We start from the raw sequence: 20,796 nt of genomic DNA, 5'->3' as shown, positions 1-20,796 counted from the left end.
TTCTACCACTGAACCACCAACGCTGGATAAGGTCAATTCCACCACCAAAAAAAATCAGTCTGCATGGCCACATTATGTTTTCACAAGTGTCAACATAATGGTAATTTTATCCTCTTTCCATCAAACAGGGATCACAGCCTCTTGGGCTGCCTAGTGCACCAAAAATCAAAATGGAGCTACATGCATGCTGAAATCTAGAAGTTAACATACCAGAAATGAGTTTTTGCCTTCACACAAACATGCCTTTTTGTGCAGAGACTAGTTTTGAATTGTAATAAAGCAAAGCTGCATTGGCTGGAATCGGACCCAGGTCTCCCGCGTGGGAGGCGAGAATTCTACCACTGAACCACCAATGCTGACGTGCCTTGATATGCCCCACTGAAAAAAAAATCAGTCTGCATGGCCACATTATGTTTTCACAAGTGTCAACATAATGGTAATTTTCCTTTTCCATCAAACAGGGATCACAGCCTCTTGGGCTGCCTAGTGCACCAAAAATCAAAATGGAGCTAACATGCATGACTGAAATCAAGAAGTTAACATCACCAGAAATGAACTGTTTGCCTTCACACAACATGCCCTTTTTGTGCAGAGACTAGTTCGAATTGTAATAAAGCAAACTGCATTGGCTGGGAATCGGACCCAGGTCTCCCGCGTGGGAGGCGAGAATTCTACCACTGAACCACCAACGCTGGATCGGTTCAAAGTCCACCACCGAAAAAAATCAGTCTGCATGGCCACATTATGTTTCACAAGTGTCAGAAAAACGGTAATTTTATCCGTATTCCATCAAACACGGATCACAGTCTCTTGACGTGCCTAGTGCACCAAATCAAAATTTAGCTAACATGAATGGCTGAAATGTAGAAGTTAACATACCAGAAATTAGTTGTTTGCCTTCACAAAACATGCCCCTTCTGTGCAAGGACTTTTTCCGAATAGTGATAAAGGAAAGCTGCATTAGCCGGGAATCGGACCCGGGTCTCCCGCGTGGCAGGCGAGAATTCTACCACTGAACCACCAATGCTTGACGTGCCTTGATTGCCCCACTGAAAAAAATCAGTCTGCATGGCCACATTATGTTTTCACAAGTGTCAACATAATGTAATTTTATCCTCTTTCCATCAAACAGGGATCACAGCCTCTGGGCTGCCTAGTGCACCAAAAATCAAAATGGAGCTACATGCATGACTGAAATCTAGAAGTTAACATCACCAGAAATGAGCTTTTGCCTTCACACAAACATGCCCTTTTGTGCAGAGACTAGTTTTGAATTGTAATAAAGCAAACATGCATTGGTGGGAATCTGACCCAGGTCTCCCGCGTGGGAGGCGAGAATTCTACCACTGAACCACCAATGCTTGACGTGCCTTGATTGCCCCACTGAAAAAAATCAGTCTGCATGGCCACATTATGTTTTCACAAGTGTCAACATAATGGTAATTTATCCTTTTCATCAAACAGGGATCACAGCCTCTTGGCTGCCTAGTGCACCAAAAATCAAAATGGAGCTAACATGCATGACTGAAATCAAGAAGTTAACATCACCAGAAATGAACTGTTTGCCTTCACACATACATGCCCTTTTTGTGCAGAGACTAGTTTCGAATTGTAATAAAGCAAACATGCATTGGCTGGAATCGGACCCAGGTCTCCCGCGTGGGAGGCGAGAATTCTACCACTGAACCACCAACGCTGGATGCGGTTCAATTCCCACCGAAAAAAATCAGTCTGCATGGCCACATTATGTTTCACAAGTGTCAGAAAAACGGTAATTTTATCCGTATTCCATCAAACACGGATCACAGTCTCTTGACGTGCCTAGTGCACCAACAATCAAAATTTAGCTAACATGAATGGCTGAAATGTAGAAGTTAACATTACCAGAAATTAGTTGTTTGCCTTCACACAAACATGCCCCTTCTGTGCAAGGACTTTTTCCGAATAGTGATAAAGGAAAGCTGCATTAGCGGAATCGGACCCGGGTCTCCCGCGTGGCAGGCGAGAATTCTACCACTGAACCACCAATGCTGACGTGCCTTGATATGCCCCACTGAAAAAAATCAGTCTGCATGGCCACATTATGTTTTCACAAGTGTCAAAAAAATGGTAATTTTATCCTCTTTCCATCAAACAGGATCACAGCTCTTGGGTGCCTAGTGCACCAAAAATCAAAATGGAGCTAACATGCATGACTGAAATGTAGAAGTTAAACATTACCAGAAATGAGTTTTTGCCTTCACAAACATGCCCTTTTGTGCAGAGACTAGTTTTGAATAGTGATAAAGGAAACTGCATTGGCGGGAATCGGACCCAGGTCTCCCGCGTGGGAGGCGAGAATTCTACCACTGAACCACCAATGCTTGACGTGCCTTGATAGCCCACTGAAAAAAATCAGTCTGCATGGCCACATTATGTTTTCACAAGTGTCAACATAATGGTAATTTATCTCTTTCCATCAAACAGGGATCACAGCCTCTTGGGCTGCCTAGTGCACCAAAAATCAAAATGGAGCTAACATGCATGACTGAAATCAAGAAGTTAACATCACCAGAAATGAACTGTTTGCCTTCACACATACATGCCCTTTTTGTGCAGAGACTAGTTTCGAATGTAATAAAGCAAACATGCATTGGCTGGAATCGGACCCAGGTCTCCGCGTGGGAGGCGAGAATTCTACCACTGAACCACCAACGCTGGATAAGGTTCAAGTTCCACCACCGAAAAAAATCAGTCTGCATGGCCACATTATGTTTTCACAAGTGTCAAATAATGGTAATTTTATCCTCTTTCCATCAAACAGGGATCACAGCCTCTTGGGCTGCCTAGTGCACCAACAATCAAAATGGAGCTAACATGCATGACTGAAATCTAGAAGTTAACATTACCAGAAATAGCTTTTTGCCTTCACACAACCATGCCCTTTTGTGCAAGGACTAGTTTGAATTGTAATAAAGCAACATGCATTGGCTGGGAATCTGACCCAGGTCTCCCGCGTGGGAGGCGAGAATTCTACCACTGAACCACCAATGCTTGACGTGCCTTGATATGCCCCACTGAAAAAAATCAGTCTGCATGGCCACATTATGTTTTCACAAGTGTCAGCATAATGGTAATTTTATCCATTTTCCATCAAACAGGGATCACAGCCTCTTGGCTGCCTAGTGCACCAAAAATCAAAATGGAGCTAACATGCATGACGAAATCAAGAAGTTAACATCACCAGAAATGAACTTTGCCTTCACACAAACATGCCCTTTTTGTGCAGAGACTAGTTTCGAATTGTAATAAAGCAAACATGCATGGCTGGGAATCGGACCCAGGTCTCCGCGTGGGAGGCGAGAATTCTACCACTGAACCACCAACGCTGGATGCGGTTCAAATTCCCCACCGAAAAAAATCAGTCTGCATGGCCACATTATGTTTTCACAAGTGTCAGAAAAACGGTAATTTTTCCGTATTCCATCAAACACGGATCACAGTCTCTTGACGTGCCTAGTGCACCAACAATCAAAATTTAGCTAACATGAATGGCTGAAATGTAGAAGTTAACATTACCAGAAAATTGTTGTTTGCCTTCACACAAACATGCCCCTTCTGTGCAAGGACTTTTTCGAATAGTGATAAAGGAAAGCTGCATTAGCCGGGAATCGGACCCGGTCTCCCGCGTGGCAGGCGAGAATTCTACCACTGAACCACCAATGCTTGACGTGCCTTGATATGCCCCACTGAAAAAAATCAGTCTGCATGGCCACATTATGTTTTCACAAGTGTCAAAAAATGGTAATTTTATCCTCTTTCCATCAAACAGGGATCACAGCCTCTTGGCTGCCTAGTGCACCAAAAATCAAAATGGAGCTACATGCATGACTGAAATCTAGAAGTTAACATTACCAGAAATGAGTGTTTGCCTTCACACAACATGCCCTTTTTGTGCAGAGACTAGTTTCGAATTGTAATAAAGCAAACTGCATTGGCTGGAATCGGACCCGGTCTCCCGCGTGGGAGGCGAGAATTCTACCACTGAACCACCAATGGATGAGGTTCAATTCCCCACTGAAAAAAATCAGTCTGCATGGCCACATTATGTTTCACAAGTGTCAACATAATGGTAATTTATCCTTTTCCATCAAACAGGGATCACAGCTCTTGGGCTGCCTAGTGCACCAAAAATCAAAATGGAGCTAACATGCATGACTGAAATCAAAAGTTAACATCACCAGAAATGAACTGTTTGCCTTCACACATACATGCCCTTTGTGTGCAGAGACTAGTTTCGAATGTAATAAAGCAAACATGCATTGGCTGGGAATCGGACCCAGGTCTCCCGCGTGGGAGGCGAGAATTCTACCACTGAACCACCAACGCTGGATAAGGTTCAAGTTCCACCACGAAAAAAATCAGTCTGCATGGCCACATTATGTTTTCACAAGTGTCAACATAATGGTAATTTTATCCTCTTCCATCAAACAGGGATCACAGCCTCTTGGGCTGCCTAGTGCACCAAAAATCAAAATGGAGCTAACATGCATGACTGAAATCTAGAAGTTAACATACCAGAAATGACTGTTTGCCTTCACACAACATGCCCTTTTGTGCAGAGACTAGTTTCGAATTGTAATAAAGCAAACATGCATTGGCTGGGAATCGGACCAGGTCTCCCGTGGGAGGCGAGAATTCTACCACTGAACCACCAATGCTGGACGTGCCTTGAAGTGCCCCACCAAAAAAAATCAGTCTGCATGGCCACATTATGTTTCACAAGTGTCAACATAATGGTAATTTTATCCTCTTTCATCAAACAGGGATCACAGCCTCTTGGGCTGCCTAGTGCACCAAAAATCAAAATGGAGCTAACATGCATGACTGAAATCAAGAAGTTAACATCACCAGAAATGAGCTTTGCCTTCACACAAACATGCCCTTTTTGTGCAGAGACTAGTTTGAATGTAATAAAGCAAAATGCATTGGCTGGGAATCGGACCCAGGTCTCCCGCGTGGGAGGCGAGAATTCTACCACTGAACCACCAATGCTGACGGGCTTGATATGCCCCACTGAAAAAAATCAGTCTGCATGGCCACATTATGTTTTCACAAGTGTCAGCATAATGGTAATTTTATCCTTTTCCATCAAACAGGGATCACAGCCTCTTGGGCTGCCTAGTGCACCAAAAATCAAAATGGAGCTAACATGCATGACTGAAATCAAGAAGTTAACATCACCAGAAATGAACTGTTTGCCTTCACACATACATGCCCTTTTTGTGCAGAGACTAGTTTCGAATTGTAATAAAGCAAGCATGCATTGGCTGGGAATCGGACCCAGGTCTCCCGCGTGGAGGCGAGAATTCTACCACTGAACCACCAACGCTGGATAAGATTCAAGTTCCACCACCGAAAAAAATCAGTCTGCATGGCCACATTATGTTTTCACAAGTGTCAGAAAAACGGTAATTTTTTCCGTATCCCATCAAACACGGATCACAGTCTCTTGACGTGCCTAGTGCACCAACAATCAAAATTTAGCTACATGAATGGCTGAAATGTAGAAGTTAACATTACCAGAAATTAGTGTTTGCCTTCACACAAAATGCCCCTTTTGTGCAAGGACTACTTCCGAATAGTGGCAAAGGAAGCTGCATTAGCCGGTAATCGGACCCGGTCTCCGCGTGGCAGGCGAGAATTCTACCACTGAACCACCAATGCTTGACGTGCCTGATATGCCCCACTGAAAAAAATCAGTCTGCATGGCACATTATGTTTTCACAAGTGTCAACATAATGGTAATTTTATCCTCTTTCCATCAAACAGGGATCACAGCCTCTTGGGCTGCCTAGTGCACCAAAAATCAAAATGGAGCTAACATGCATGACTGAAATCAAGAAGTTAACATCACCAGAAATGAACTGTTTGCCTTCACACATACATGCCCTTTTGTGCAGAGACTAGTTTCGAATTGTAATAAAGCAAACATGCATTGGCTGGGAATCGGACCCAGGTCTCCCGCGTGGGAGGCGAGAATTCTACCACTGAACCACCAACGCTGGATAAGGTTCAAGTTCCACCACCGAAAAAAATCAGTCTGCATGGCCACATTATGTTTTCACAAGTGTCAGAAAAACGGTAATTTTTTCCGTATTCCATCAAACACGGATCACAGTCTCTTGACGTGCCTAGTGCACCAACAATCAAAATTTAGCTAACATGAATGGCTGAAATGTAGAAGTTAACATTACCAGAAATTAGTTGTTTGCCTTCACACAAACATGCCCCTTCTGTGCAAGACTTTTTCCGAATAGTGATAAAGGAAAGCTGCATTAGCCGGGAATCGGACCCGGGTCTCCCGCGTGGCAGGCGAGAATTCTACCACTGAACCACCAATGCTTGACGTGCCTTGATATGCCCCACTGAAAAAAATCAGTCTGCATGGCCACATTATGTTTTCACAAGTGTCAACATAATGGTAATTTTATCCTCTTTCCATCAAACAGGGATCACAGCCTCTTGGGCTGCCTAGTGCACCAAAAATCAAAATGGAGCTAACATGCATGACTGAAATCTAGAAGTTAACATCACCAGAAATGAGTTTGCCTTCACACAACCATGCCCTTTTGTGCAGAGACTAGTTTTGAATTGTAATAAAGCAAACATGCATTGGCTGGGAATCGGACCCAGGTCTCCCGCGTGGGAGGCGAGAATTCTACCACTGAACCACCAATGCTTGACGTGCCTGATATGCCCCACTGAAAAAAATCAGTCTGCATGGCCACATTATGTTTTCACAAGTGTCAACATAATGGTAATTTTATCCATTTCCATCAAACAGGGATCACAGCCTCTTGGGCTGCCTAGTGCACCAAAAATCAAAATGGGCTAACATGCATGACCGAAATCAAGAAGTTAACATCACCAGAAATGAACTGTTTGCCTTCACACATACATGCCTTTTTGTGCAGAGACTAGTTTCGAATTGTAATAAAGCAAACATGCATTGGCTGGGAATCGGACCCAGGTCTCCCGCGTGGGAGGCGAGAATTCTACCACTGAACCACCAACGCTGGATGCGGTTCAAATTCCACCACTGAAAAAAATCAGTCTGCATGGCCACATTATGTTTTCACAAGTGTCAGAAAAACGGTAATTTTATCCGTATTCCATCAAACACGGATCACAGTCTCTTGACGTGCCTAGTGCACCAACAATCAAAATTTAGCTAACATGAATGGCTGAAATGTAGAAGTTAACATTACCAGAAATTAGTTGTTTGCCTTCACACAAACATGCCCCTTCTGTGCAAGGACTTTTTCCGAATAGTGATAAAGGAAAGCTGCATTAGCGGGAATCGGACCCGGTCTCCCGCGTGGCAGGCGAGAATTCTACCACTGAACCACCAATGCTTGACGTGCCTTGATATGCCCCACTGAAAAAATCAGTCTGCATGGCCACATTATGTTTTCACAAGTGTCAACATAATGGTAATTTTATCCTCTTTCCATCAAACAGGGATCACAGCCTCTTGGGCTGCCTAGTGCACCAAAAATCAAAATGGAGCTAACATGCATGACTGAAATCTAGAAGTTAACATTACCAGAAATGAGCTTTTGCCTTCACACAACATGCCCTTTTTGTGCAGAGACTAGTTTTGAATTGTAATAAAGCAAACATGCATTGGCTGGAATCGGACCCAGGTCTCCCGCGTGGGAGGCGAGAATTCTACCACTGAACCACCAATGCTTGACGTGCCTTGATATGCCCCACTGAAAAAAATCAGTCTGCATGGCCACATTATGTTTTCACAAGTGTCAGCATAATGGTAATTTTATCCATTTCCATCAAACAGGGATCACAGCCTCTTGGGCTGCCTAGTGCACCAAAAATCAAAATGGAGCTAACATGCATGACCGAAATCAAGAAGTTAACATCACCAGAAATGAACTGTTTGCCTTCACACATACATGCCCTTTTTGTGCAGAGACTAGTTTCGAATTGTAATAAAGCAAGCATGCATTGGCTGGGAATCGGACCCAGGTCTCCCGCGTGGGAGGCGAGAATTCTACCACTGAACCACCAACGCTGGATAAGATTCAAGTTCCACCACCGAAAAAAATCAGTCTGCATGGCCACATTATGTTTTCACAAGTGTCAACATAATGGTATTTTATCCTCTTTCCATCAAACAGGATCACAGCTCTTGGCTGCCTAGTGCACCAAAAATCAAAATGGAGCTAACATGCATGACTGAAATCTAGAAGTTAACATTACCAGAAATGAGCTTTTTGCCTTCACACAACCATGCCCTTTTTGTGCAGAGACTAGTTTTGAATTGTAATAAAGCAAACATGCATTGGCTGGAAATCGGACCCAGGTCTCCCGCGTGGGAGGCGAGAATTCTACCACTGAACCACCAATGCTTGACGTGCCTTGATATGCCCCACTGAAAAAAATCAGTCTGCATGGCCACATTATGTTTTCACAAGTGTCAGCATAATGGTAATTTTATCCTTTTCCATCAAACAGGGATCACAGCCTCTTGGGCTGCCTAGTGCACCAAAATCAAAATGGAGCTAACATGCATGACCGAAATCAAGAAGTTAACATCACCAGAAATGAACTGTTTGCCTTCACACATACATGCCCTTTTTGTGCAGAGACTAGTTTCGAATTGTAATAAAGCAAACATGCATTGGCTGGGAATCGGACCCAGGTCTCCCGCGTGGGAGGCGAGAATTCTACCACTGAACCACCAACGCTGGATGCGGTTCAAATTCCACCACCGAAAAAAATCAGTCTGCATGGCCACATTATGTTTTCACAAGTGTCAGAAAAACGGTAATTTTTCCGTATTCCATCAAACACGGATCACAGTCTCTTGACGTGCCTAGTGCACCAACAATCAAAATTTAGCTAACATGAATGGCTGAAATGTAGAAGTTAACATTACCAGAAATTAGTTGTTTGCCTTCACACAAACATGCCCTTCTGTGCAAGGACTTTTTCCGAATAGTGATAAAGGAAAGCTGCATTAGCCGGGAATCGGACCCCGGTCTCCCGCGTGGCAGGCGAGAATTCTACCACTGAACCACCAATGCTTGACGTGCCTTGATATGCCCCACTGAAAAAAATCAGTCTGCATGGCCACATTATGTTTTCACAAGTGTCAACATAATGGTAATTTTTCCTCTTTCCATCAAACAGGGATCACAGCCTCTTGGGCTGCCTAGTGCACCAAAAATCAAAATGGAGCTAACATGCATGACTGAAATCAAGAAGTTAACATCACCAGAAATGAACTGTTTGCCTTCACACATACATGCCCTTTTTGTGCAGAGACTAGTTTCGAATTGTAATAAAGCAAACATGCATTGGCTGGAATCGGACCCAGGTCTCCCGCGTGGGAGGCGAGAATTCTACCACTGAACCACCAACGCTGGATAAGGTTCAAGTTCCACCACCGAAAAAATCAGTCTGCATGGCCACATTATGTTTTCACAAGTGTCAACATAATGGTAATTTTATCCTCTTTCCATCAAACAGGGATCACAGCCTCTTGGGCTGCCTAGTGCACCAAAAATCAAAATGGAGCTAACATGCATGACTGAAATCAAGAAGTTAACATCACCAGAAATGAACTGTTTGCCTTCACACATACATGCCCTTTTTGTGCAGAGACTAGTTTCGAATTGTAATAAAGCAAACATGCATTGGCTGGGAATCGGACCCAGGTCTCCCGCGTGGGAGGCGAGAATTCTACCACTGAACCACCAACGCTGGATAAGGTTCAAGTTCCACCACCGAAAAAAATCAGTCTGCATGGCCACATTATGTTTTCACAAGTGTCAACATAATGGTAATTTTATCCTCTTTCCATCAAACAGGGATCACAGCCTCTTGGCTGCCTAGTGCACCAAAATCAAAATGGAGCTAACATGCATGACTGAAATCAAGAAGTTAACATCACCAGAAATGAACTGTTTGCCTTCACACATACATGCCCTTTTGTGCAGAGACTAGTTTCGAATTGTAATAAAGCAAACATGCATTGGCTGGGAATCGGACCCAGGTCTCCCGTGGGAGGCGAGAATTCTACCACTGAACCACCAACGCTGGATAAGTTCAAGTTCCACCACCAAAAAAATCAGTCTGCATGGCCACATTATGTTTTCACAAGTGTCAACATAATGGTAATTTTATCCTCTTTCCATCAAACAGGGATCACAGCCTCTTGGGCTGCCTAGTGCACCAAAATCAAAATGGAGCTAACATGCATGACTGAAATCTAGAAGTTAACATCACCAGAAATGAGCTTTTTGCCTTCACACAACCATGCCCTTTTTGTGCAGAGACTAGTTTTGAATTGTAATAAAGCAAACATGCATTGGCTGGGAATCGGACCCAGGTCTCCCGCGTGGAGGCGAGAATTCTACCACTGAACCACCAATGCTTGACGTGCCTTGATATGCCCCACTGAAAAAATCAGTCTGCATGGCCACATTATGTTTTCACAAGTGTCAGCATAATGGTAATTTTATCCATTTTCCATCAAACAGGGATCACAGCCTCTTGGGCTGCCTAGTGCACCAAAAATCAAAATGGAGCTAACATGCATGACTGAAATCAAGAAGTTAACATCACCAGAAATGAACTGTTTGCCTTCACACATACATGCCCTTTTTGTGCAGAGACTAGTTTCGAATTGTAATAAAGCAAGCATGCATTGGCTGGGAATCGGACCCAGGTCTCCCGCGTGGGAGGCGAGAATTCTACCACTGAACCACCAACGCTGGATAAGATTCAAGTTCCACCACCGAAAAAATCAGTCTGCATGGCCACATTATGTTTTCACAAGTGTCAGAAAAACGGTAATTTTTCCGTATCCATCAAACACGGATCACAGTCTCTTGACGTGCCTAGTGCACCAACAATAAAATTTAGCTACATGAATGGCTGAAATGTAGAAGTTAACATTACCAGAAATTAGTTGTTTGCCTTCACACAAACATGCCCCTTTTGTGCAAGGACTAGTTCCGAATAGTGATAAAGGAAAGCTGCATTTGCCGGGAATCGGACCCCGGTCTCCCGCGTGGCAGGCGAGAATTCTACCACTGAACCACCAATGCTTGACGTGCCTTGATATGCCCCACTGAAAAAAATCAGTCTGCATGGCCACATTATGTTTTCACAAGTGTCAACATAATGGTAATTTTATCCTCTTTCCATCAAACAGGGATCACAGCCTCTTGGGCTGCCTAGTGCACCAAAAATCAAAATGGAGCTAACATGCATGACTGAAATCAAGAAGTTAACATCACCAGAAATGAACTTTTTGCCTTCACACAAACATGCCCTTTTTGTGCAGAGACTAGTTTCGAATTGTAATAAAGCAAACATGCATTGGCTGGGAATCGGACCCAGGTCTCCCGCGTGGGAGGCGAGAATTCTACCACTGAACCACCAACGCTGGATAAGGTTCAAGTTCCACCACCGAAAAAATCAGTCTGCATGGCCACATTATGTTTTCACAAGTGTCAGAAAAACGGTAATTTTTTCCGTTTCCATCAAACACGGATCACAGTCTCTTGACGTGCCTAGTGCACCAACAATCAAATTTAGCTAACATGAATGGCTGAAATGTAGAAGTTAACATTACCAGAAATTAGTTGTTTGCCTTCACACAAACATGCCCCTTCTGTGCAAGGACTTTTTCCGAATAGTGATAAAGGAAAGCTGCATTAGCCGGGAATCGGACCCGGGTCTCCCGCGTGGCAGGCGAGAATTCTACCACTGAACCACCAATGCTTGACGTGCCTTGATATGCCCCACTGAAAAAAATCAGTCTGCATGGCCACATTATGTTTTCACAAGTGTCAACATAATGGTAATTTTATCCTCTTTCCATCAAACAGGGATCACAGCCTCTTGGGCTGCCTAGTGCACCAAAAATCAAAATGGAGCTTACATGCATGACTGAAATCAAGAAGTTAACATCACCAGAAATGAACTGTTTGCCTTCACACATACATGCCCTTTTTGTGCAGAGACTAGTTTCGAATTGTAATAAAGCAAACATGCATTGGCTGGGAATCGGACCCAGGTCTCCCGCGTGGGAGGCGAGAATTCTACCACTGAACCACCAACGCTGGATAGGTTCAAGTTCCACCACCGAAAAAAATCAGTCTGCATGGCCACATTATGTTTTCACAAGTGTCAACATAATGGTAATTTTATCCTCTTTCCATCAAACAGGGATCACAGCCTCTTGGGCTGCCTAGTGCACCAAAAATCAAAATGGAGCTAACATGCATGACTGAAATCTAGAAGTTAACATCACCAGAAATGAGCTTTTTGCCTTCACACAACATGCCCTTTTTGTGCAGAGACTAGTTTTGAATTGTAATAAAGCAAACATGCATTGGCTGGGAATCGGACCCAGGTCTCCCGCGTGGGAGGCGAGAATTCTACCACTGAACCACCAATGCTTGACGTGCCTTGATATGCCCCACTGAAAAAAATCAGTCTGCATGGCCACATTATGTTTTCACAAGTGTCAGCATAATGGTAATTTTATCCATTTTCCATCAAACAGGGATCACAGCCTCTTGGGCTGCCTAGTGCACCAAAAATCAAAATGGAGCTAACATGCATGACTGAAATCAAGAAGTTAACATCACCAGAAATGAACTGTTTGCCTTCACACATACATGCCCTTTTTGTGCAGAGACTAGTTTCGAATTGTAATAAAGCAAACATGCATTGGCTGGGAATCGGACCCAGGTCTCCCGCGTGGGAGGCGAGAATTCTACCACTGAACCACCAACGCTGGATGCGGTTCAAATTCCACCACCGAAAAAAATCAGTCTGCATGGCCACATTATGTTTTCACAAGTGTCAGAAAAACGGTAATTTTTTCCGTATTCCATCAAACACGGATCACAGTCTCTTGACGTGCCTAGTGCACCAACAATCAAAATTTAGCTAACATGAATGGCTGAAATGTAGAAGTTAACATTACCAGAAATTAGTTGTTTGCCTTCACACAAACATGCCCCTTCTGTGCAAGGACTTTTTCCGAATAGTGATAAAGGAAAGCTGCATTAGCCGGGAATCGGACCCGGGTCTCCCGCGTGGCAGGCGAGAATTCTACCACTGAACCACCAATGCTTGACGTGCCTTAATATGCCCCACTGAAAAAAATCAGTCTGCATGCCACATTATGTTTTCACAAGTGTCAGAAAAATGGTAATTTTATCCGTTTCCATCAAACACGGATCACAGTCTCTTGGCTGCCTAGTGCACCAAAAATCAAAATGGAGCTAACATGCATGACTGAAATAGAAGTTAACATCACCAGAAATTAGTTGTTTGCCTTCACACAACATGCCCTTTTGTGCAAGACTTTTCGAATTGTGATAAAGCAAACATGCATTGGCTGGGAATCGGACCCAGGTCTCCCGCGTGGCAGGCGAGAATTCTACCACTGAACCACCAATGCTTGACGTGCCTTGATATGCCCCACTGAAAAAAATCAGTCTGCATGGCCACATTATGTTTTCACAAGTGTCAACATAATGGTAATTTTATCCTCTTTTCATCAAACAGGGATCACAGCCTCTTGGGCTGCCTAGTGCACCAAAAATCAAAATGGAGCTAACATGCATGACTGAAATCAAGAAGTTAACATCACCAGAAATGAACTGTTTGCCTTCACACATACATGCCCTTTTTGTGCAGAGACTAGTTTCGAATTGTAATAAAGCAAGCATGCATTGGCTGGGAATCGGACCCAGGTCTCCCGCGTGGGAGGCGAGAATTCTACCACTGAACCACCAACGCTGGATAAGATTCAAGTTCCACCACCGAAAAAAATCAGTCTGCATGGCCACATTATGTTTTCACAAGTGTCAGAAAAACGGTAATTTTTCCGTATCCCATCAAACACGGATCACAGTCTCTTGACGTGCCTAGTGCACCAACAATCAAAATGGAGCTACATGCATGGCTGAAATGTAGAAGTTAACATTACCAGAAATTAGTTGTTTGCCTTCACACAAACATGCCCCTTTTGTGCAAGGACTAGTTCCGAATAGTAATAAAGGAAAGCTGCATTGGCTGGGAATCGGACCCAGGTCTCCCGCGTGGCAGGCGAGAATTCTACCACTGAACCACCAATGCTTGACGTGCCTTGAATTGCCCCACTGAAAAAAATCAGTCTGCATGGCCACATTATGTTTTCACAAGTGTCAACATAATGGTAATTTTATCCTCTTTCCATCAAACAGGGATCACAGCCTCTTGGGCTGCCTAGTGCACCAAAAATCAAAATGGAGCTAACATGCATGACTGAAATCAAGAAGTTAACATCACCAGAAATGAGCTTTTTGCCTTCACACATACATGCCCTTTTTGTGCAGAGACTAGTTTCGAATTGTAATAAAGCAAGCATGCATTGGCTGGGAATCGGACCCAGGTCTCCCGCGTGGGAGGCGAGAATTCTACCACTGAACCACCAACGCTGGATAAGATTCAAGTTCCACCACCGAAAAAAATCAGTCTGCATGGCCACATTATGTTTTCACAAGTGTCAGAAAAACGGTAATTTTTTCCGTATCCATCAAACACGGATCACAGTCTCTTGACGTGCCTAGTGCACCAACAATCAAAATTTAGCTACATGAATGGCTGAAATGTAGAAGTTAACATTACCAGAAATTAGTTGTTTGCCTTCACACAAACATGCCCCTTTTGTGCAAGGACTAGTTCCGAATAGTAAAGGAAGCTGCATTTGCCGGGAATCGGACCCGGGTCTCCCGCGTGGCAGGCGAGAATTCTACCACTGAACCACCAATGCTTGACGTGCCTTGATTGCCCCACTGAAAAAAATCAGTCTGCATGGCCACATTATGTTTTCACAAGTGTCAACATAATGGTAATTTTATCCTCTTTCCATCAAACAGGGATCACAGCCTCTTGGGCTGCCTAGTGCACCAAAAATCAAAATGGAGCTAACATGCATGACTGAAATCAAGAAGTTAACATCACCAGAAATGAGCTTTTTGCCTTCACACAAACATGCCCTTTTTGTGCAGAGACTAGTTTTGAATTGTAATAAAGCAAACATGCATTGGCTGGGAATCGGACCCAGGTCTCCCGCGTGGGAGGCGAGAATTCTACCACTGAACCACCAACGCTGGATAGGTTCAAGTTCCACCACCGAAAAAAATCAGTCTGCATGGCCACATTATGTTTTCACAAGTGTCAGAAAAACGGTAATTTTATCCGTTTCCATCAAACACGGATCACAGTCTCTTGACGTGCCTAGTGCACCAACAATCAAAATTTAGCTAACATGAATGGCTGAAATGTAGAAGTTAACATTACCAGAAATTAGTTGTTTGCCTTCACACAAACATGCCCCTTCTGTGCAAGGACTTTTTCCGAATAGTGATAAAGGAAAGCTGCATTAGCCGGGAATCGGACCCGGTCTCCCGCGTGGCAGGCGAGAATTCTACCACTGAACCACCAATGCTTGACGTGCCTTGATATGCCCCACTGAAAAAAATCAGTCTGCATGGCCACATTATGTTTTCACAAGTGTCAACATAATGGTAATTTTATCCTCTTTCCATCAAACAGGGATCACAGCCTCTTGGGCTGCCTAGTGCACCAAAAATCAAAATGGAGCTAACATGCATGACTGAAATCAAGAAGTTAACATCACCAGAAATGAACTGTTTGCCTTCACACATACATGCCCTTTTTGTGCAGAGACTAGTTTCGAATTGTAATAAAGCAAACATGCATTGGCTGGGAATCGGACCCAGGTCTCCCGCGTGGGAGGCGAGAATTCTACCACTGAACCACCAACGCTGGATAAGGTTCAATTCCCCACTGAAAAAAATCAGTCTGCATGGCCACATTATGTTTTCACAAGTGTCAACATAATGGTAATTTTATCCTCTTTCCATCAAACAGGGATCACAGCCTCTTGGGCTGCCTAGTGCACCAAAAATCAAAATGGAGCTAACATGCATGACTGAAATCTAGAAGTTAACATCACCAGAAATGAGCTTTTTGCCTTCACACAACCATGCCCTTTTTGTGCAGAGACTAGTTTTGAATTGTAATAAAGCAAACATGCATTGGCTGGGAATCTGACCCAGGTCTCCCGCGTGGGAGGCGAGAATTCTACCACTGAACCACCAATGCTTGACGTGCCTTGATATGCCCCACTGAAAAAAATCAGTCTGCATGGCCACATTATGTTTTCACAAGTGTCAGAAAAACGGTAATTTTTTCCGTATTCCATCAAACACGGATCACAGTCTCTTGACGTGCCTAGTGCACCAACAATCAAAATTTAGCTAACATGAATGGCTGAAATGTAGAAGTTAACATTACCAGAAATTAGTTGTTTGCCTTCACACAAACATGCCCCTTCTGTGCAAGGACTTTTTCCGAATAGTGATAAAGGAAAGCTGCATTAGCCGGGAATCGGACCCGGGTCTCCCGCGTGGCAGGCGAGAATTCTACCACTGAACCACCAATGCTTGACGTGCCTTAATATGCCCCACTGAAAAAAATCAGTCTGCATGGCCACATTATGTTTTCACAAGTGTCAGAAAAACGGTAATTTTATCCGTATTCCATCAAACACGGATCACAGTCTCTTGACGTGCCTAGTGCACCAACAATCAAAATTTAGCTAACATGAATGGCTGAAATGTAGAAGTTAACATTACCAGAAATTAGTTGTTTGCCTTCACACAAACATGCCCCTTTTGTGCAAGGACATTTTCCGAATAGTGATAAAGGAAAGCTGCATTAGCCGGGAATCGGACCCAGGTCTCCCGCGTGGCAGGCGAGAATTCTACCACTGAACCACCAATGCTTGACGTGCCTTGATATGCCCCACTGAAAAAAATCAGTCTGCATGGCCACATTATGTTTTCACAAGTGTCAACATAATGGTAATTTTATCCTCTTTCATCAAACAGGGATCACAGCCTCTTGGGCTGCCTAGTGCACCAAAAATCAAAATGGAGCTAACATGCATGACTGAAATCAAGAAGTTAACATCACCAGAAATGAACTGTTTGCCTTCACACATACATGCCCTTTTTGTGCAGAGACTAGTTTCGAATTGTAATAAAGCAAGCATGCATTGGCTGGGAATCGGACCCAGGTCTCCCGCGTGGGAGGCGAGAATTCTACCACTGAACCACCAACGCTGGATAAGATTCAAGTTCCACCACCGAAAAAAATCAGTCTGCATGGCCACATTATGTTTTCACAAGTGTCAGAAAAACGGTAATTTTTTCCGTATCCCTCAAACACGGATCACAGTCTCTTGACGTGCCTAGTGCACCAACAATCAAAATTTAGCTACATGAATGGCTGAAATGTAGAAGTTAACATTACCAGAAATTAGTTGTTTGCCTTCACACAAACATGCCCCTTTTGTGCAAGGACTTCCGAATAGTGGCAAAGGAAGCTGCATTGCCGGGAATCGGACCCGGGTCTCCCGCGTGGCAGGCGAGAATTCTACCACTGAACCACCAATGCTTGACGTGCCTTGATATGCCCCACTGAAAAAAATCAGTCTGCATGGCCACATTATGTTTTCACAAGTGTCAACATAATGGTAATTTTATCCTCTTTCCATCAAACAGGGATCACAGCCTCTTGGGCTGCCTAGTGCACCAAAAATCAAAATGGAGCTAACATGCATGACTGAAATCAAGAAGTTAACATCACCAGAAATGAACTGTTTGCCTTCACACATACATGCCCTTTTTGTGCAGAGACTAGTTTCGAATTGTAATAAAGCAAACATGCATTGGCTGGGAATCGGACCCAGGTCTCCCGCGTGGGAGGCGAGAATTCTACCACTGAACCACCAACGCTGGATAAGGTTCAAGTTCCACCACCGAAAAAAATCAGTCTGCATGGCCACATTATGTTTTCACAAGTGTCAACATAATGGTAATTTTATCCTCTTTCCATCAAACAGGGATCACAGCCTCTTGGGCTGCCTAGTGCACCAAAAATCAAAATGGAGCTAACATGCATGACTGAAATCTAGAAGTTAACATCACCAGAAATGAGCTTTTTGCCTTCACACAACCATGCCCTTTTTGTGCAGAGACTAGTTTTGAATTGTAATAAAGCAAACATGCATTGGCTGGGAATCTGACCCAGGTCTCCCGCGTGGGAGGCGAGAATTCTACCACTGAACCACCAATGCTTGACGTGCCTTGATATGCCCCACTGAAAAAAATCAGTCTGCATGGCCACATTATGTTTTCACAAGTGTCAGAATAATGGTAATTTTATCCTTTTCCATCAAACAGGGATCACAGCCTCTTGGGCTGCCTAGTGCACCAAAAATCAAAATGGAGCTAACATGCATGACTGAAATCAAGAAGTTAACATCACCAGAAATGAACTGTTTGCCTTCACACATACATGCCCTTTTTGTGCAGAGACTAGTTTCGAATTGTAATAAAGCAAACATGCATTGGCTGGGAATCGGACCCAGGTCTCCCGCGTGGGAGGCGAGAATTCTACCACTGAACCACCAACGCTGGATGCGGTTCAAATTCCACCACCGAAAAAAATCAGTCTGCATGGCCACATTATGTTTTCACAAGTGTCAGAAAAACGGTAATTTTTTCCGTATTCCATCAAACACGGATCACAGTCTCTTGACGTGCCTAGTGCACCAACAATCAAAATTTAGCTAACATGAATGGCTGAAATGTAGAAGTTAACATTACCAGAAATTAGTTGTTTGCCTTCACACAAACATGCCCCTTCTGTGCAAGGACTTTTTCCGAATAGTGATAAAGGAAAGCTGCATTAGCCGGGAATCGGACCCGGGTCTCCCGCGTGGCAGGCGAGAATTCTACCACTGAACCACCAATGCTTGACGTGCCTTAATATGCCCCACTGAAAAAAATCAGTCTGCATGGCCACATTATGTTTTCACAAGTGTCAGAAAAACGGTAATTTTATCCGTATTCCATCAAACACGGATCACAGTCTCTTGACGTGCCTAGTGCACCAACAATCAAAATTTAGCTAACATGAATGGCTGAAATGTAGAAGTTAACATTACCAGAAATTAGTTGTTTGCCTTCACACAAACATGCCCCTTTTGTGCAAGGACTTTTCCGAATAGTGATAAAAAGCTGCATTAGCCGGGAATCGGACCCGGTCTCCCGCGTGGCAGGCGAGAATTCTACCACTGAACCACCAATGCTTGACGTGCCTTGATATGCCCCACTGAAAAAAATCAGTCTGCATGGCCACATTATGTTTTCACAAGTGTCAACATAATGGTAATTTTATCCTCTTTTCATCAAACAGGGATCACAGCCTCTTGGGCTGCCTAGTGCACCAAAAATCAAAATGGAGCTAACATGCATGACTGAAATCAAGAAGTTAACATCACCAGAAATGAACTGTTTGCCTTCACACATACATGCCCTTTTTGTGCAGAGACTAGTTTCGAATTGTAATAAAGCAAGCATGCATTGGCTGGGAATCGGACCCAGGTCTCCCGCGTGGGAGGCGAGAATTCTACCACTGAACCACCAACGCTGGATAAGATTCAAGTTCCACCACCGAAAAAAATCAGTCTGCATGGCCACATTATGTTTTCACAAGTGTCAGAAAAACGGTAATTTTTCCGTATCCCATCAAACACGGATCACAGTCTCTTGACGTGCCTAGTGCACCAACAATCAAAATTTAGCTACATGAATGGCTGAAATGTAGAAGTTAACATTACCAGAAATTAGTTGTTTGCCTTCACACAAACATGCCCCTTTTGTGCAAGGACTTTTTCCGAATAGTGATAAAGGAAAGCTGCATTAGCCGGGAATCGAACCCGGGTCTCCCGCGTGGCAGGCGAGAATTCTACCACTGAACCACCAATGCATGACGTGCCTTGATTATGCCCCACTGAAAAAAATCAGTCTGCATGGCCACATTATGTTTTCACAAGTGTCAACATAATGGTAATTTTATCCTCTTTCCATCAAACAGGGATCACAGCCTCTTGGGCTGCCTAGTGCACCAAAAATCAAAATGGAGCTAACATGCATGACTGAAATCTAGAAGTTAACATCACCAGAAATGAGCTTTTTGCCTTCACACAACCATGCCCTTTTTGTGCAGAGACTAGTTTTGAATTGTAATAAAGCAAACATGCATTGGCTGTAAATCTGACCCAGGTCTCCCGCGTGGGAGGCGAGAATTCTACCACTGAACCACCAATGCTTGACGTGCCTTGATATGCCCCACTGAAAAAAATCAGTCTGCATGGCCACATTATGTTTTCACAAGTGTCAGCATAATGGTAATTTTATCCATTTTCCATCAAACAGGGATCACAGCCTCTTGGGCTGCCTAGTGCACCAAAAATCAAAATGGAGCTAACATGCATGACCGAAATCAAGAAGTTAACATCACCAGAAATGAACTGTTTGCCTTCACACATACATGCCCTTTTTGTGCAGAGACTAGTTTCGTATTGTAATAAAGCAAACATGCATTGGCTGGGAATCGGACCCAGGTCTCCCGCGTGGGAGGCGAGAATTCTACCACTGAACCACCAACGCTGGATGCGGTTCAAATTCCACCACCGAAAAAAATCAGTCTGCATGGCCACATTATGTTTTCACAAGTGTCAGAAAAACGGTAATTTTTTCCGTATTCCATCAAACACGGATCACAGTCTCTTGACGTGCCTAGTGCACCAACAATCAAAATTTAGCTAACATGAATGGCTGAAAT

General features: G+C 43.7%; 41 non-coding genes across 41 annotated transcripts; all 41 read right to left on the bottom strand.

Moving 5' to 3' along the window:
- Positions 1-621: 621 nt before the first annotated feature.
- Positions 622-692, bottom strand: trnag-ccc (transfer RNA glycine (anticodon CCC)). Its single transcript has one exon. It is a non-coding gene; the product is annotated as a tRNA-Gly (tRNA).
- Positions 693-956: 264 nt separating this feature from the next.
- On the bottom strand, positions 957-1,027 carry trnag-gcc (transfer RNA glycine (anticodon GCC)). Its single transcript has one exon. It is a non-coding gene; the product is annotated as a tRNA-Gly (tRNA).
- A 2,608-nt stretch (positions 1,028-3,635) lies between these two features.
- On the bottom strand, positions 3,636-3,705 carry trnag-gcc (transfer RNA glycine (anticodon GCC)). The gene has a single exon. It is a non-coding gene; the product is annotated as a tRNA-Gly (tRNA).
- Positions 3,706-4,297: 592 nt separating this feature from the next.
- trnag-ccc (transfer RNA glycine (anticodon CCC)) lies at positions 4,298-4,368 on the bottom strand. Its single transcript has one exon. It is a non-coding gene; the product is annotated as a tRNA-Gly (tRNA).
- A 595-nt stretch (positions 4,369-4,963) lies between these two features.
- Positions 4,964-5,034, bottom strand: trnag-ccc (transfer RNA glycine (anticodon CCC)). Its single transcript has one exon. It is a non-coding gene; the product is annotated as a tRNA-Gly (tRNA).
- Positions 5,035-5,973: 939 nt separating this feature from the next.
- On the bottom strand, positions 5,974-6,044 carry trnag-ccc (transfer RNA glycine (anticodon CCC)). Its single transcript has one exon. It is a non-coding gene; the product is annotated as a tRNA-Gly (tRNA).
- A 269-nt stretch (positions 6,045-6,313) lies between these two features.
- Positions 6,314-6,384, bottom strand: trnag-gcc (transfer RNA glycine (anticodon GCC)). The gene has a single exon. It is a non-coding gene; the product is annotated as a tRNA-Gly (tRNA).
- A 266-nt stretch (positions 6,385-6,650) lies between these two features.
- trnag-ccc (transfer RNA glycine (anticodon CCC)) lies at positions 6,651-6,721 on the bottom strand. Its single transcript has one exon. It is a non-coding gene; the product is annotated as a tRNA-Gly (tRNA).
- Positions 6,722-6,987: 266 nt separating this feature from the next.
- Positions 6,988-7,058, bottom strand: trnag-ccc (transfer RNA glycine (anticodon CCC)). The gene has a single exon. It is a non-coding gene; the product is annotated as a tRNA-Gly (tRNA).
- Positions 7,059-7,328: 270 nt separating this feature from the next.
- trnag-gcc (transfer RNA glycine (anticodon GCC)) lies at positions 7,329-7,397 on the bottom strand. Its single transcript has one exon. It is a non-coding gene; the product is annotated as a tRNA-Gly (tRNA).
- Positions 7,398-8,003: 606 nt separating this feature from the next.
- trnag-ccc (transfer RNA glycine (anticodon CCC)) lies at positions 8,004-8,074 on the bottom strand. Its single transcript has one exon. It is a non-coding gene; the product is annotated as a tRNA-Gly (tRNA).
- A 605-nt stretch (positions 8,075-8,679) lies between these two features.
- trnag-ccc (transfer RNA glycine (anticodon CCC)) lies at positions 8,680-8,750 on the bottom strand. Its single transcript has one exon. It is a non-coding gene; the product is annotated as a tRNA-Gly (tRNA).
- Positions 8,751-9,018: 268 nt separating this feature from the next.
- On the bottom strand, positions 9,019-9,089 carry trnag-gcc (transfer RNA glycine (anticodon GCC)). Its single transcript has one exon. It is a non-coding gene; the product is annotated as a tRNA-Gly (tRNA).
- Positions 9,090-9,697: 608 nt separating this feature from the next.
- On the bottom strand, positions 9,698-9,768 carry trnag-ccc (transfer RNA glycine (anticodon CCC)). Its single transcript has one exon. It is a non-coding gene; the product is annotated as a tRNA-Gly (tRNA).
- A 942-nt stretch (positions 9,769-10,710) lies between these two features.
- On the bottom strand, positions 10,711-10,781 carry trnag-ccc (transfer RNA glycine (anticodon CCC)). Its single transcript has one exon. It is a non-coding gene; the product is annotated as a tRNA-Gly (tRNA).
- Positions 10,782-11,046: 265 nt separating this feature from the next.
- trnag-gcc (transfer RNA glycine (anticodon GCC)) lies at positions 11,047-11,117 on the bottom strand. The gene has a single exon. It is a non-coding gene; the product is annotated as a tRNA-Gly (tRNA).
- A 270-nt stretch (positions 11,118-11,387) lies between these two features.
- Positions 11,388-11,458, bottom strand: trnag-ccc (transfer RNA glycine (anticodon CCC)). Its single transcript has one exon. It is a non-coding gene; the product is annotated as a tRNA-Gly (tRNA).
- Positions 11,459-11,725: 267 nt separating this feature from the next.
- trnag-gcc (transfer RNA glycine (anticodon GCC)) lies at positions 11,726-11,796 on the bottom strand. The gene has a single exon. It is a non-coding gene; the product is annotated as a tRNA-Gly (tRNA).
- A 270-nt stretch (positions 11,797-12,066) lies between these two features.
- Positions 12,067-12,137, bottom strand: trnag-ccc (transfer RNA glycine (anticodon CCC)). The gene has a single exon. It is a non-coding gene; the product is annotated as a tRNA-Gly (tRNA).
- A 268-nt stretch (positions 12,138-12,405) lies between these two features.
- Positions 12,406-12,476, bottom strand: trnag-ccc (transfer RNA glycine (anticodon CCC)). Its single transcript has one exon. It is a non-coding gene; the product is annotated as a tRNA-Gly (tRNA).
- Positions 12,477-12,746: 270 nt separating this feature from the next.
- Positions 12,747-12,817, bottom strand: trnag-ccc (transfer RNA glycine (anticodon CCC)). The gene has a single exon. It is a non-coding gene; the product is annotated as a tRNA-Gly (tRNA).
- A 270-nt stretch (positions 12,818-13,087) lies between these two features.
- Positions 13,088-13,158, bottom strand: trnag-gcc (transfer RNA glycine (anticodon GCC)). The gene has a single exon. It is a non-coding gene; the product is annotated as a tRNA-Gly (tRNA).
- Positions 13,159-13,418: 260 nt separating this feature from the next.
- On the bottom strand, positions 13,419-13,489 carry trnag-gcc (transfer RNA glycine (anticodon GCC)). The gene has a single exon. It is a non-coding gene; the product is annotated as a tRNA-Gly (tRNA).
- Positions 13,490-13,759: 270 nt separating this feature from the next.
- Positions 13,760-13,830, bottom strand: trnag-ccc (transfer RNA glycine (anticodon CCC)). Its single transcript has one exon. It is a non-coding gene; the product is annotated as a tRNA-Gly (tRNA).
- A 268-nt stretch (positions 13,831-14,098) lies between these two features.
- Positions 14,099-14,169, bottom strand: trnag-gcc (transfer RNA glycine (anticodon GCC)). The gene has a single exon. It is a non-coding gene; the product is annotated as a tRNA-Gly (tRNA).
- Positions 14,170-14,439: 270 nt separating this feature from the next.
- trnag-ccc (transfer RNA glycine (anticodon CCC)) lies at positions 14,440-14,510 on the bottom strand. Its single transcript has one exon. It is a non-coding gene; the product is annotated as a tRNA-Gly (tRNA).
- A 264-nt stretch (positions 14,511-14,774) lies between these two features.
- On the bottom strand, positions 14,775-14,845 carry trnag-gcc (transfer RNA glycine (anticodon GCC)). Its single transcript has one exon. It is a non-coding gene; the product is annotated as a tRNA-Gly (tRNA).
- A 269-nt stretch (positions 14,846-15,114) lies between these two features.
- trnag-ccc (transfer RNA glycine (anticodon CCC)) lies at positions 15,115-15,185 on the bottom strand. The gene has a single exon. It is a non-coding gene; the product is annotated as a tRNA-Gly (tRNA).
- A 268-nt stretch (positions 15,186-15,453) lies between these two features.
- Positions 15,454-15,523, bottom strand: trnag-gcc (transfer RNA glycine (anticodon GCC)). Its single transcript has one exon. It is a non-coding gene; the product is annotated as a tRNA-Gly (tRNA).
- Positions 15,524-15,793: 270 nt separating this feature from the next.
- trnag-ccc (transfer RNA glycine (anticodon CCC)) lies at positions 15,794-15,864 on the bottom strand. Its single transcript has one exon. It is a non-coding gene; the product is annotated as a tRNA-Gly (tRNA).
- Positions 15,865-16,473: 609 nt separating this feature from the next.
- On the bottom strand, positions 16,474-16,544 carry trnag-gcc (transfer RNA glycine (anticodon GCC)). Its single transcript has one exon. It is a non-coding gene; the product is annotated as a tRNA-Gly (tRNA).
- Positions 16,545-16,814: 270 nt separating this feature from the next.
- On the bottom strand, positions 16,815-16,885 carry trnag-gcc (transfer RNA glycine (anticodon GCC)). Its single transcript has one exon. It is a non-coding gene; the product is annotated as a tRNA-Gly (tRNA).
- A 269-nt stretch (positions 16,886-17,154) lies between these two features.
- On the bottom strand, positions 17,155-17,225 carry trnag-ccc (transfer RNA glycine (anticodon CCC)). Its single transcript has one exon. It is a non-coding gene; the product is annotated as a tRNA-Gly (tRNA).
- A 264-nt stretch (positions 17,226-17,489) lies between these two features.
- trnag-gcc (transfer RNA glycine (anticodon GCC)) lies at positions 17,490-17,559 on the bottom strand. The gene has a single exon. It is a non-coding gene; the product is annotated as a tRNA-Gly (tRNA).
- Positions 17,560-17,829: 270 nt separating this feature from the next.
- On the bottom strand, positions 17,830-17,900 carry trnag-ccc (transfer RNA glycine (anticodon CCC)). Its single transcript has one exon. It is a non-coding gene; the product is annotated as a tRNA-Gly (tRNA).
- A 610-nt stretch (positions 17,901-18,510) lies between these two features.
- trnag-ccc (transfer RNA glycine (anticodon CCC)) lies at positions 18,511-18,581 on the bottom strand. The gene has a single exon. It is a non-coding gene; the product is annotated as a tRNA-Gly (tRNA).
- Positions 18,582-18,851: 270 nt separating this feature from the next.
- On the bottom strand, positions 18,852-18,922 carry trnag-gcc (transfer RNA glycine (anticodon GCC)). Its single transcript has one exon. It is a non-coding gene; the product is annotated as a tRNA-Gly (tRNA).
- A 266-nt stretch (positions 18,923-19,188) lies between these two features.
- Positions 19,189-19,258, bottom strand: trnag-gcc (transfer RNA glycine (anticodon GCC)). The gene has a single exon. It is a non-coding gene; the product is annotated as a tRNA-Gly (tRNA).
- Positions 19,259-19,528: 270 nt separating this feature from the next.
- trnag-ccc (transfer RNA glycine (anticodon CCC)) lies at positions 19,529-19,599 on the bottom strand. Its single transcript has one exon. It is a non-coding gene; the product is annotated as a tRNA-Gly (tRNA).
- A 268-nt stretch (positions 19,600-19,867) lies between these two features.
- On the bottom strand, positions 19,868-19,938 carry trnag-gcc (transfer RNA glycine (anticodon GCC)). Its single transcript has one exon. It is a non-coding gene; the product is annotated as a tRNA-Gly (tRNA).
- Positions 19,939-20,550: 612 nt separating this feature from the next.
- trnag-ccc (transfer RNA glycine (anticodon CCC)) lies at positions 20,551-20,621 on the bottom strand. The gene has a single exon. It is a non-coding gene; the product is annotated as a tRNA-Gly (tRNA).
- Between the last annotated feature and the right edge of the window lie 175 nt (positions 20,622-20,796).

Source organism: Etheostoma spectabile, unplaced genomic scaffold (genome assembly GCF_008692095.1).
Source record: "Etheostoma spectabile isolate EspeVRDwgs_2016 unplaced genomic scaffold, UIUC_Espe_1.0 scaffold00019300, whole genome shotgun sequence".
In the NCBI taxonomy this organism is placed as follows: Eukaryota; Metazoa; Chordata; class Actinopteri; order Perciformes; family Percidae; genus Etheostoma; species Etheostoma spectabile.
The sequence above is the reverse complement of the archived record's forward strand: the minus strand, read 5'-3'. Positions and strand labels throughout refer to the sequence as shown.